The sequence below is a fragment of the Buteo buteo genome, chromosome 12 (genome assembly GCF_964188355.1).
Source record: "Buteo buteo chromosome 12, bButBut1.hap1.1, whole genome shotgun sequence".
Classification (NCBI taxonomy): domain Eukaryota; kingdom Metazoa; phylum Chordata; class Aves; order Accipitriformes; family Accipitridae; genus Buteo; species Buteo buteo.
In genome coordinates, this window is record NC_134182.1 from 15,706,974 (window position 1) to 15,720,687 (window position 13,714).

The following is a 13,714-nucleotide window of genomic DNA, read 5'->3' on the forward strand; positions in this document are numbered from 1 at the left end:
TTGTACAGCGCACAGAAAGAAAACAAAGTATTTCAGAAAGGACATTGCTGCAGAGTAGCAGGAGCAGAGAATCCCATTAACTGCAGTGAAGCTGGCGAAGATCACTGGTGAAAAAGGAAAACATCCTTTTAGGAAAAGCAAAACAACAAACCAACCAACCCAATAACATGGTTAAAACTAAGGTGAACACAAATAACGCTTCCTATCAGTGCAACACACCTACAACACAGGGGAGCAGTAGAGAAGAAGGGAAGCCACACTGGTATCATGCCCACAGCAAAGACTGGCCCTGAGAATACATTTGCCACGTACCACAGTCAAAATAAGTGTCATCTGCATCGTGTGATGCTGCCAGGGATACTGACAGTCTCAGCAAGTTTCTGGATTTGATGCATCAGACATTGAGTTGCCATTGACCCACATGGAAAGGACAAACCTGAAAGGAGGGATTATGATTGGCACAGGCAACTTGGATTAAATCTGTACGATGGTAAAAATGAGGCTCAGATTTTTGCTTATATTTCCTCTCCCTCCCCCCTCCAGAGTGCTCGTGATTAAAGAGTGGAGAACAATGTTAGATCTCACACAGAGTCAGCACAGCATGAGACGGGGAGTCTGCACTGAAACGATTTTATGGATATACGCTTTCAAATGAAATCAAAACTTCCCTAGCACTGCAGCCCTTCTGCTCCCAAGGCTTTCCCAACCTCTGGGGGTTATTGGCAGTTATGTAAGGACTTATTTTAATGAATAACTGGATAATCGCAGTAGTCTGGATCTGTCATAAACAACCAGTCACAGTGTAACATGGGACACTGCATTGCTGGGCACCCAGGTGGTCTGGGAGCACAGAGGCCCTGCAGCTGGGGTTGGAGTGACGAGGGGGATTTTGCAGTGCCCTTATCTCCTATGCAGTCAGCTCCTGGCCACAGAAAATATGCAGTTGTGCTTAAATTGGGGATTTAATTTGGGGGGATTGCAGTTACATGAAATCTCTGTAGAGAGCGATATTCCCTGCCACCTCCCCCAGGAAATGAGTGGTTAGAGTTATTTGTCCCAGGTCAAACTAGCAGAGCAGTTTGGCTATCAGTTGCAAGGAGGTATGGGGGACTTACCAGATTATAAAATACTGAAGTGTGATGATTATTCAGCAAGTGCCCTCTCCAGTCACCACAACCAACATCTGTGGTTTACCAGCCAGAAACTTGGAGTCATGAAAACAGAGGCTGTTGACTAGCAAGCCACATGTGCTCATCTCCAGCCAGCCAAACTACCACAGCAAGAACTGGAGTGCAGCACTGATGCACCTTAACTTTCAGTGAGGCATATCAGTCAGAGGCTGTTACTTCGTGTTCATCATGTATTATCTTGATGCTTATGTGATGCAGGCTCTTTCATAAATTGTTCAGTAAGGGGTTTTGGCAATGGTTTCATGTTACACGGCTTCTTTTTATATCCCCCCGCTGCCTCTTTCAGGCCCTATCCACCCGTTCCTTGCAACTATTAATAAAGTGTCCCTTCCTCCAGCTGTGAGAGCAGGCTTTGCAGCCTGTTTTTAAGCTATTGTTGCACTTCTAACAATTAAGACTTCACAGCTTACACTTCATTATTTTCTTTCCTTGAATCCAAAGTGCATTTTTAAAGGAGCTATGTCAGCTGACATCTAGTCCTAAAAATAGGCATTCAAAAAGCTAAAACCTATAGAAATGCTTCCAGGACTTGTTTGTTTTTGCTTTTTTTCCAACGCCAGTATTTCTTTTAAATGAAGTTTCTTCTGCAACCCAAACAGTACTGCTCTGTATTAGAAAGAAAGCATTTGAGGGAAAAGTTAACTCTAAGCCAACTATCCTGACAGCACCCATGCTCATGCTGACCTTTTAAAAAACCTGTCCTCCTGCTACCCCTGCATCGGCTAGATGCACCCACACAATGGACAGAAAGATGGCAGACAAAGGTTAGAGATACATTATAATATATATTCTGTAGCTATTCCACATATGGTACAGTCAGCACTGATCTCACCACCATCTTAGCAGAAGACCACATCTAAATCTTAGATAAAGCCCTAGAGTAATTAGGAGGTTACAGAAAAGAAGTGCAGAGTCAGAGTGCTGTCACGCTGCTCAGCTTTGCTTCCTTTAGCCTGGACCACAGCAGGGTAACGTGTTCCGGGTTCCAGCACAGCAGTACCCAAATCTGCTCACTTCAATTCAGCAAACCAAAGATCAGACACTGAAATGATGAAGAGCAAACAAGGATTTTTATTGCATTCTTTTTTTCTTCTTTCATTTTTTCTGTGTGATATTGACACACCAGACAGACAACTGAGTTTTAGAAGATGCATGCTCTGCATTCCTTTCAAGGCACCCTACTCTCAAATTTCTCAGGTTTGGACCCTTAAAAATGGAGGCACTCAAAATAAACAACCACTTTGAAAATCTTGGCCTATATCCCAGTGGGGAGTGAATCTAGTCACGTATACACAACAACCTTCAACTACACAAAAATTAAGCATTAGAACAATAAAACCACAACAGGCAATATGGAAACAAAAACTCAGCATGATGCAGCAGCTGAGATCATATAGCTCTCCCTTATCTATTTAAATCTTAATTGATCACTACTCAGTTTGTTAGTCCTGTCATGAACCAGAACCCCATTGATTTTCTGTTCCTTGAAAAGCAACCCAAAACACAGTTCTTATGCCATCAAGTTTAAAATATGTGCAATCAGAGCAATACTCTGTGCTATGTTTTACCTGTGCTGTCTTCTCTTCCTTACTGAATGCCTGAAGTGAAGAAGACCCAGATTTCTCTTATTGACTGCTGCCATTTCTGCTTTTTTCCAGTTGACTCCATCTTTCAGAGGAGTTGTTACTTCTGCAGTTCTGGTATCATTTTTGATTTAATGAGAATGTAAAGCTGTACAAAAGGTACATACTAGGTTAGTACTCTTCTTTTGTCTAAACATACTCATTCACAAAATCAAAACCCATGGCCAGAAGTAACAGGAAGCATCAGTTATTGAACAATAAAACAACTGAAAGAAAAAGTTTTACAAGTCAGCTCTGGTCCAGAGACCACAATGTAAAAGCTGTTAGATTAAATTATTTTCATTGTCTAGGGTGGAAAAAGGAAGGAGAGAAAGAAAGAAAAAAAAAAAATCCTTGTACATCATTATCATAATTAGAGCTGAAAAAAAAGATGACAATTTAATCCTATAAAATATGTTGGTATTCAACATTTTTTTCCTAACCTGGGATGAATAAGTAAACATCACTTGTTTTTCAATTTTTTTAAAAAAAAGAATTTTCAATAAGAAATAAAACTTTGGTGTTATTTTTTGGAAGACGTTCCAATTTTGAGTATTCATGAATTGGAAAATCTTGTTTTAATTTGCTCAGTTCTTTTCCTATGGCATTTCTCATGAGAGCTACAGGAGTGACCGTCTGCACCCCTCATCCTCTTCTACGGGAAAATGACTGCCATAATGTACCAAGCTGCTCAAAGAGAACCAGGATTCTGCTGCTTAGTGGTAAATACCAGTTGGCAAGCAAGCTCAGACCAGCAAAGAGGCTGGGAGCAGTAGGCACATAAACTATAAATTGACTAAAGAAATACACCACAAAAAGGAAATGCAGAATTCACTCAAAACTAAATAGCCTTAAAATGGAAGGCTCCATTTTCTTTTCTGAAAGAAAAATAAAACAACACAATGTTAAAAAATTAGAAGGTGGGGGTTTTTTTCTCATAACATTAATTTTTCAGAAGTTGCATTATAATGTCGTCATGATGGCAGATTCCTGCCCTGTCTGGATCTGTCCCTTTGAATCCCTGATATTTCATAATCCCTAAAAGATAAATCTGTTCTCAAAATCACTTCTGAATATGAGGCAAAAAGCAGGTTAGGGCACAAGTGGTAGAGAAGCTACAGTAATATTTTCTTCAGGTCTCTTCAGGAAATTCTCCGTGTTAGGGGAGCATACAAAGCTTAGGCCTCTGAACATGTAGGTATCACAACACTATTCTAATACAGGGAAGCAGGTCAGTTTGCTAGTTAAAATATACAGAACTGGCCAACACGTCTCCTAACTTCTTTTCCAACCTCTGCCACTGACCTACTGTAGCCTTGCAGAAGTCATTTTGACTATATTTGAAAAGTCTAATAGGATAGCTATTTTCTTCCACAAGATGCACAAGACATAACTCATGTCTATGTAATACTACAGAAATTCACAGTCAGAAATGGACTAGGGAAATGGAAAGTGGAAGCAAATATAACAAATGCATATTTGATGTTGTTCTCTAACCCTCTGATTAAATAACATGCCCTTCCTCCTGTAGCTGTATTGAGTGGTTCTTGCTGCACACTGTAGGAGCTCTATCACATTGGAATTGCTTTTCTCCAGCATGATTTAACATTATTTTATTTTTAAAGCAATTTTTTTAAAATAGAAAGATAAAACAAACTCATGAGAGAAGCTTTCAAAATAAATATTTCTTTTGGGTTTTCTCAGGTATTTTCTTCATATAGACCAGATTGCTGCACTCTCCCACTTAACACAGGAACTCAAGAGAAGGACAAGAGGAGACAGCTTACACTCTTGAAGTGCCCACAGTTGTCTCAGACGACCTGGAGGCCTGTCTAGGCTCAGGGCCACCTTATTTTATACTCAGATGAAAATGCTGCTTGAAGCTGGGCAGGAAACGAGCTTCACGAGCCCAAACCACAGATGGCACGCTTGCCTTCACCATACAATTCACCAGGGGTTGAAATCTGGGAGACACCATTTGGGAGAGCCCACAATGTCACTTCCGAAGCACAAGCTGTGTTGTCTACGGGCAAAAGGCAGGCAGGGTTTCTGGGTGCCAGCGTACAAAAGGAGCCTGTATGCATGAGAGCTCTTATCACTGGCAGACTCTAGGACTTGGAAAGTCAGAGCAATGAAGCCCAAAATACATATATATGCAGAAAGAGCCACAAACTTTCCACCCTGATGAAAGCACAATGAGGAAAATCTTTCCGACAGATTCACAGCTGGTTTCAATCTACAGCCTAAGCATATCTAATAGGCCGCCTTTATCAGAGAAGCTCTCATAGGGTTCTGGCTGCTACTGAGGGCAGTTTGCCACTGTGCAGACCCTCAACAAAAGTCAGAGAGGACACTGTGTACTGCCTACGCAAACTGAGGCATGGGGTAATAGAGACCATCTGCTACAAATTCTGGCCCTACTTGCACCTTTATTAATCCACTCCAGCTCCTAAGATCTTACTGCAGTTAAGGTAGCTGCCCTATTAAAGTATCAGAAAAATGCAAGACACATCTCTCAAGAATCTTATTTCTTCATATATCACTCTCAGAGGTAAATTAAAGGATTCTACTCATGTGAACACAGAAAGTGAAACCTGGTCTCAAATGCTCCTGGGTGAAACTCTGGCTTCTCTAAAGGCAGCAGGTTTTTCTGTTAGGAGACGTTAAGAGAAGCTACCATATTCAGTACAAGCGGGATCTTTACCTTTTTTTTATAGCACACGCTACTTACTAAAAGAGAAAAAGTTCAAAACCCCACATCCATTTATGAAATTTTGCACGCTAGGGACTTGCTGAGAAGTTATTGTGTGCATGTCATGTAGTAAGTAAAAAAGTACTTCAAATAAATACACATTACTTTATTTTTCCCCCCAGTGGTTTACAGATTTGTTCTGGGACAATAGAATTTTACAGGGAAGGGGGAGACGTCTGTGATTAAGGCGACTTTCAGCTCTTCTTCCTACAGATACCCCATGGATATTGCTGTATTCTCCAGAATCTAAGCTTCCACTTAAAAACAATGAAGTGTCTAGCCCATCTGGGTTTGCGGAAGCAGAATGTAAACAGATGTACTGTTGTCTTATTTTAGAAGCTATAGCAAGCCAGACTGAAACAATAGCACTAAGAAATGTCAACTGCTCCCATTCATCTCAGTGGGGTGGGGTGTTAACTTTGAAGCCTAATTGTGACCACTTTAAAGCCAACCTTTTAACCATTTCATTGCTATTGCCACGCCAGAATCTCCAAAGTAATGAACTTACCCAGCCTCTGTATTTGTATGCATTACTCTGAGATCTTCCATTCACTTGAAAAGGACACTGCATTACAATCGAGCTAGTTTGAATATTCTCTCACTTAAGAAGTTAGCTGAATTGTTTGCTACTGTCTTTCAAAATTAGGGTTAAAAGAAAGTCAAGGGTGAAAGGTTAGCTTCATTGTTGACGCTCTCAAAGTGCAACACGTGGGACTTCATGCTTTTTGCTTTGAAGGGGTGCTGGGATGGCAGTTTGTTTCAATAAACTGACAAACAGCTATATATAAAACTGAAAATAATTACTATTCAAATAATACAGCACCATCAATTAGGAGTAAAAAAAGAAATCCTAACAACATGGCAACACATACGTGCAACAATAAAAAGGGGAAAGAGAGGGGAAAAGGGTCTTCATTTTCAAGAACTTAGGACTGCCGTTACCTTAAACCTAAGGTGCATTGGGCCTGGTTCTGAGCATACAGAGAAGTTGCCCTTCTAAAGATGTTTTACATCCCATTTCCATGAAGTTGATGCGTTCTTCATCAGTAGTCGCTCTGAAGTCAGCACGTGAATTTTCCTCTGGCACCAACAGTTGAGGACTAGCAGCTCTACGCACACATCTTCGTAAACATGACTTCAGATGCCATGGGAAGTCATGCTGAAAACTATTAGGGCAAGCTGCTCTAGCTTATGTCTCTGAGCATCCAGAAGCCCACCGGTATGAAGCGGGACTCTGGGTCCCAGAAGCTGTGGCGCTGCAGAGCACAGTGGAGATGCCTGGCCCGGTTTGGTGAGGCTGTGTGCAGCACATCCACCTGCTGGCTCTGCTCAGCCAGCCCTCCCACCCATCTCCACTACAGAACCTTTCTGCAGTGTCTGCCATCACATCTGCCACAGGTCATGGGTGGTGCAGGACTGCTGCAGAGCAATGCATGCACTGTATCAGTAATTATTCCCAGCTCCCACTTCTACGGTTACATCTGCACTGATGTTCCAGCCACGAGCCTTTTTAGTTGCCAGTTTCTTCCAAACGTCATGCATGTCAGGCTGAGAAGTCAACACTAACATCACCACTGCACTACTCTGGTCATCATTAGTACATCCATGTTAGGTACCTTAACTAGATAATGCTGACATGTCTCAAGATGCCCTCAATGCAGCTACAGCCACCAGCTCACTCAGTGTGAAACAGGAAGGGGAGTATCATCTAAGTCAGCTACATGGCAGAGCTAAGGGAATGTCATCACCCAGCAAAAGATCTTGAACAAGCACCTGGGACAGGAGTAACCTCTCTAGCTCACACGCGACAACTGGAAGAAAGCAAGGTGAAAGGATCTGCATAACCCACACTACATTTACTACAAGGTAATTCCTCGAGATTCTCATTCCTGAATAAAACTGTCTTTACTTGGGAAGGTCTTGAACTGGTATAAGACTGCCTACGTGTGGTAAGGAATAGGGCTATTTTGGTAGAAGGAGGAAACTTTCCTGTCTACACAATGCCTAGGTGTTTGTGGAAACAAAGCCCTAATTCATGCAGTTCAGGTTCTTTCGCCTGCTGCAACAGACAATACTCTGACATTGTTATTAGCACGTTATGAATGCACAATCTTTCCATGTGTAATTTCCACTGTAAGCTTGGCATTAGGGCGTTCGGAGTTTACTCTGACCAATAAAACCACCAGATCCAAACCCCTCTATTATCAAATATAATTGTTTCCTAAATCCTGATCTTTAGACCACAACAGAAGATTTGTAAAATGCTCATGATAGAAAACTGGAAATAAATCTCTGTTTTCACTGAAAAGCACTGACTTCACATGCAAAAGGCCTGGTATGGAAAGACAGACAGACACCTTCCTTTTCTACTGACTTCAATCAGCTGCAGCAAGGTGATCAGTTCTCTGCAGAAGGTGCTGAATAAGATCACATATAAGTTCACAGAAGTGTCTGAGTCCTGTTGAACATGTTTTCTGCAGATGCTTAGAGGTACAGAACAAAGGCAGCTGAAAACAGAGTTGGTAATTTACAGTTTCACTTTATCACTGTATTAAATTCCCATTCAACATCAATAAGGCACCACACACTTGTTATAGAAAGAATAAACAGCCTCGTAAAAACTAGACTCGCCACTTTTTATTTTGCCTCGCATCCCTCTTCTTTTCAACTGCTAACAAGTAAAACAACCCCCTGACAGCTGGATGTGCAGAAGCCTGTGCCGGCAGTGTCCTGGTCCGGAGCGACGCTGAGGGCTGGAATGCTGACGCTGGCAAGGCTGCCACCGCGTTTACTTAACACTCATTTCTCTCAGTCTGCTTCAGACCAGAAATGCAGGCAATGAAAACCTATTCAACCTTTGAGAACCTCGGCCATAGCAGCTAGCAGAGCAGGGTCTTTGCAGGTAAATGAAAGAGGCATTCAGAAGACGCTCCCATTCAAGGGAGGTCGAAAGAGAGCCCCCAGCTGTCTCTGGTTACCTTTTATTGGCACGGAAAGGGGGAGGCAGGAGGGGGAAGCTTACAGGACAAATGAAAAACAAGCTTTCTAAGATTCACTGTTCAGCCTCAAAACAAAAGCTCGGCAAATTTAAGCTGAAGGAGCTTAGTTTCATTCCTTTCAGTTTAGTAATTTATTATAGTGAAGAGAATGAAAAAGCTGTTTCAAGTGGTGGACTGAACATTACCCTGAAACAGAAGTAGAGTGGAAAAAAAATATACATTATGAATTCAGCATGTTTCTCGGGCAAATAATAGCAAATTAGCAAACACATGAGAAAGTGTACCATATTCGTAAGTATCCAAGGATCTTTGGGTGAAAACATTTACATCGTGATGACAGCTGGACAAAACAGCTGTCACAGAAGCATTATTAAGTAGAGGGTATAATCTGTAAACACTTGCCACCCAGATTAAACCAAGGTCTGTTGCGATGGAGGAGAAATGCCTCGTTTCAGGTGGCAGGCGCAATGGCTGCGGACAGCCCGGTGCTGCCTTCCCAAGGAAGCCAGCCCAGGGCAAGGTGAGGGCACCAGACTGGCACTGGCAGGAGTGTCACTCCCTGGAAAGCCCCCAGCAGCTGGGGAGGAGGCATGCTGGCCAGCAGACACCCCTGCCTCTCTCAGCCCATGGGGGCAGGCAGCCCGCAAAGCCCTGCGCTGTCCCAACCTTGCTGCAAGCCCAAATGAAACCTAATATTGTAAGCCCTGCATGACGTGGCAGACTCTCCCCCAGGTGTGGTGGATGCCCAGATTAATTCTGGGTTCACTCCACGCAGTGCCTTAGGAGAGAAGACAGATGGGCCAAAGCTTCCCCACAAGCATTAGAAAACCCAGTGCCTCCCATGCAACCATGGGCAGTCTGTCTACCACCCAGCCATGCTACATGGAGGGGCACAGCGCGGGGACCCCAGGACAGCTCGAAGCACCCATCCTGCAGCCCATAGCGCAGCGCAGCACCCTACAGCCAGCGCAGCATGGTGCCGCACCAGGATCAGCACGCACGCTCGCTCGTGGGGGGTGAAAAGTTAAGTCTCAGCACCGCGTGGAGTCTCAGTCCTTCCCATTAAATGACGACAGTCCCGTGTTCCTGCTTCACAGGATCTTTTAAAGAAATGTGAAGTCCTCAGACGCTGTGAAAGAGGGGATCCCACAAGTATAGATCAGAAATGCCTGCTAAACACGTTCAACAGTGAATTTAACAATTTAACAGATTACATCAGTCAGGAAAACATAATTAATAACCATAATACCTAATATTTACATACTTCTGTATACAAACCTGTTATTCTTCTGTAGAGGTGTACAAACATTACCTAATCAGTCACCTGAGGACACATGGCTTGGCCAAGAAGCCTTGGCTTCTTGATGAATGGCAGACGTCTTTTAAATTGTGACCTCATGCTCCAAAGTTTGTTGCATTGAATCCAGGTAACACAAGTTTAGCTGCACTTGTGTAAATACCTTGAGATAACTCAGAGCCCTTTATAAATTTAGGTGGCCTTCATAGCACCTAAATTTAGGTGGGTTTATGAGACCTGAAAAACGATACAGACTAAGGTATTAGCAACGTCAACAATTTTTCAAAGACCAATATTTTGCATCTAGGTTATAAGTTTTTGCTACAGTTTTAATTTCTTATCAGCACTTTTCTTAGAGGTAAGCTAGCCAGAGAGCAAACTATCTGGTTGAAACAATGATCTGGATCATAGCATGCTAGCTATCACCTTGATACACAATGAGATATAGAAAAACAGGAAGGATTTGTTTGGAATTCATTTGGCAGTACTGTAGATTTTGCTGTAAGGGAAAATATCCAGGAGTTTATGTAATTCCTTAAATCTTTGAAGAGGTGAAATGGATAAGAAAAAGTTCTTAGAAACACTTAAGAAGAAAAATATGTTACTCATTACAGTAACTTCTTTTTTGTCTAGATCATTCTTTAACTCCCTTAGCATATCTTCAAGCAAACATGGCCTGCCAAAGGTTTCAATCAGACTACTTCTGATCCTTAATCTCTCTGATATAGATCATGTCTTAATAAATCATTTCACAGTCTAGAAGAACCATTAGGAGCAAACTACAGCACTTGCAGACAGGGTATACAGTAGTCACCTGGCATTACTGTAGGTGATACGAGAGGGTAGAAACAAGGGTCAAAATTCAGTGTTGATATCTGAATATTTAAAAATTGGTGGATAAGGCCTTGATTCCTGTCATTTGTCAAGCAATGCTACTGAAGCTGACCTTAAAAGCTAACAATAAGTGTAATGAAAGAATATGACAAGGTACATTGCTATAGAAACCTTACTCAAGGCAACAGGAATCATCCCACTGACTTGAGTAGGATTTGGTCAAAACCTAGTGTTCAGTGGTGTAAAATGCACACTGAGGAGTGAGAAAAGGTCAGAAGCAACAGGATTTTAATTTCTCAAGCTCAAAGGCTGGATTTATTCTTTTGTCTCAGGTCTTCTTGCAAGACACCCAATACATTTCATACACTACATTAAATAGAGATAAATAAATCAGTATTAGTCTTACTTTCCTAAAAAGAGCACTTACTGGCACCATCCTTTCATCTCTTCTCAGATTTTATGTTGGTGGCAAATCTTGCAGGTGATAGGATAAATACTCTAGCCGACATCTGCTAAACATAATGCAGCTGTATTGTTACTAAAATGGCACTCTTTCTTGTGTTTTTGGTAGCATTCACTTTGTAACATTCTGCTTCCCTGGTGTCCCAAAATATATGTCCCACACAATAAACAGCCCATTTTTCATCCAGGTCATCCTTGCCCACCTGAATCCTCACTTGCAGGGTTCTTTTAGCACTTATTTGGGCAAGCTACACTTCCCTTTCTATTTTAATTATCATGGGCAAATGTATGCTAGCCCCTTGTAGAGAATGAACATTGCAACTGTGCCTGCACCTGAGCTCCCACCTGTGTAAACAACATTGGCAGAGTGTTTAGGAGAGTCTTCTGGTTCACATTTCTGTTACTGGGCCAAGTTCAGTTCTGTCGCGTGCTGCTCGACTCCTCCTGTTTTCTCCTTGGTCCCGTGTCCTTTTCTTCCCCTCCTCACAGCCACCCCCAAGCAGAAAAAGGAGCTGGTCCCACCGGGGACAGCTAGAGCCTGCCCAGGGGCTGCTAACAAATCTGGTCCCACACTACCACAGTAGCCCTACCATTAACTTTGAAGTCCTAACCATTTCTGCGGAAAGTCTTCTGTTCACATAACACATTGGCTCAGCAGAAAAGTAGCAATCTTTCAGGGGATTTAGCTTTATTCAAAATGAAACTTTTTTTGCCCATTTAAACATATGAACAGGTGCACCCCTGTTTTAGCATCCCTGCTAGCCAGTGCAGGAGAACAAACAGAAAACTTTCCAGGAGTGGCCTTCAATGAAGAAAACAGAACTGACTTAAGAGACTCAAAGCCACACAGAAAGACTCTTCCCGTCCAAAAACTGGAATAACGAAAAAGAACAGACCTTGCGGCAATATTATTTGCTAGTGAATGGATACAAGCTCTGTGTGACTCCTGACGTGTAGTAATAAATGCAAGAAATGACAGTGTCTTACTTGCAGGGAAAACCAACTGAAAAATTTCATACTGAATATGATTAGAAAACACTACAAATTTGAGTTTTGCTTCAGACATCATCACCATTAACTACCAATTGCACAGGAAACTCATATGACGAGCTTGCTAGGAGGATATTATAATCTGATTCCCAAAGAATTGCAATAAAAAGCCAAGAAAAAGGTTTGAAATAATGAAATGAAGCAAGTCATCATCAGTAACGTTGCATGTACGTTGAGCAACAGTATTTACACACCACGAGATGGTGGATATTTAGGGGTGTTTTGGTAAATATTTTACTGACTCACTTCTTAAGGGCATTTCTGTTAGAATGAGCCCTTGAAAAGGAGACAGACATGGTTTAGAAAAGCATGCAAAAGTAGTTGCAACAGAGGCACAGAAACAGAGATTAATGAACAAGATTAATGAAACTTTAGATATCATCAGTTGTTTATCCAGATGTCTGCAGTTTCCTCTGGTTTAGAAATTGGGCTTACAAGAACACGTAGTATTTGTCAAGACAGACATAACCACCAAACTCTTTCAGGGCACCTTGACTCCTCCTCCTCTTTTCCTGTATTTGAATGCTAGGCTGTACATGGATAGAAAACTATTACTACGTTTTTACAAATCTTGGGAAAAAGTGTCTCCCAGTTTGGAGAAATCCTTTTCTTATCTGGACACATTTACACAGCATCTCTAAAATCCAGTATGAATACACTACTTACACTTTATGCTGCTGCCACTGTCTCACAGAGCAGACTGAAACTAACTCTGTACATAACCTTAACTCCTGTGAAGTAAAAATGGGTTACACAAAAAATTCCTTCCCACTACTGAGACAGAATGCCCTATGAATTGCACACTGCACAAAACCAGAACAAAACACTTTGGAAGAGGAAGTGACGGTTACAGCATAACTATTTGATGCTGCAGGGGGGAGAAGGCATAACTTAACTTGTTCAAAGCTGCTGGGTTAAACACCTTATTCTTATCACTGATTCCATATAACAGACCTCAGCCAACTGATCTTTATTTGGATAAGTAATTTTGATGACCTCTGGGTCATTAACATGTTTCCCCCTTCTGTCTATCATTATGCAGACTGAGGACTGCAAAGTTTTATGAAGTCCATGGGAAGGGGTTTTCCTCACAGGTTTTAAAAACAGCCAAAGTATTTTATTTTCAAAGAAGGTGCAGTGAACTTTGATGAGAGACTTTATCTGCTTTCAAGTGTTGTGGCTTTTTTTTTTCTGCAAGGTAACACTAGCAGGATCAGTTTCTGAAAACACACCTGAAAATACTGTGAATACATAATATAAAGTAGGTAACATGGAAGAACTCAGGAGATTCAGCTGCACACAGAATTCTGCACAACTTTACAGACTTTGCTAGGTTACAACTAGCACCAGAGATGGAGGTCTGTATGGTGTCTATTTATGGTTGTCCAAAACCACACTGGAAAATAAAAAGACACATCTGTGAAATACAGTGAGATGGGGTTTCAGAAAAATAACTCCACTTTCATATCTCAGTTGGGTCACGCTTACACAACAGGAACAAATGGTTT

The 13,714-nt window shown here is 41.8% G+C and overlaps 1 long non-coding RNA gene across 2 annotated transcripts in view; it reads right to left on the reverse strand.

Annotated features, from left to right (window-relative positions):
* The window catches only part of LOC142037965 (uncharacterized), a 54,888-nt gene that overhangs the window by 24,507 nt on the left and 16,667 nt on the right, over nucleotides 1-13,714 (reverse strand). For both annotated transcript variants that reach the window (XR_012652481.1, XR_012652482.1), the window contains exon 2: nucleotides 2,759-2,921. This is a non-coding gene — a long non-coding RNA (uncharacterized LOC142037965). The remainder of the gene's footprint in view (nucleotides 1-2,758; nucleotides 2,922-13,714) is intronic.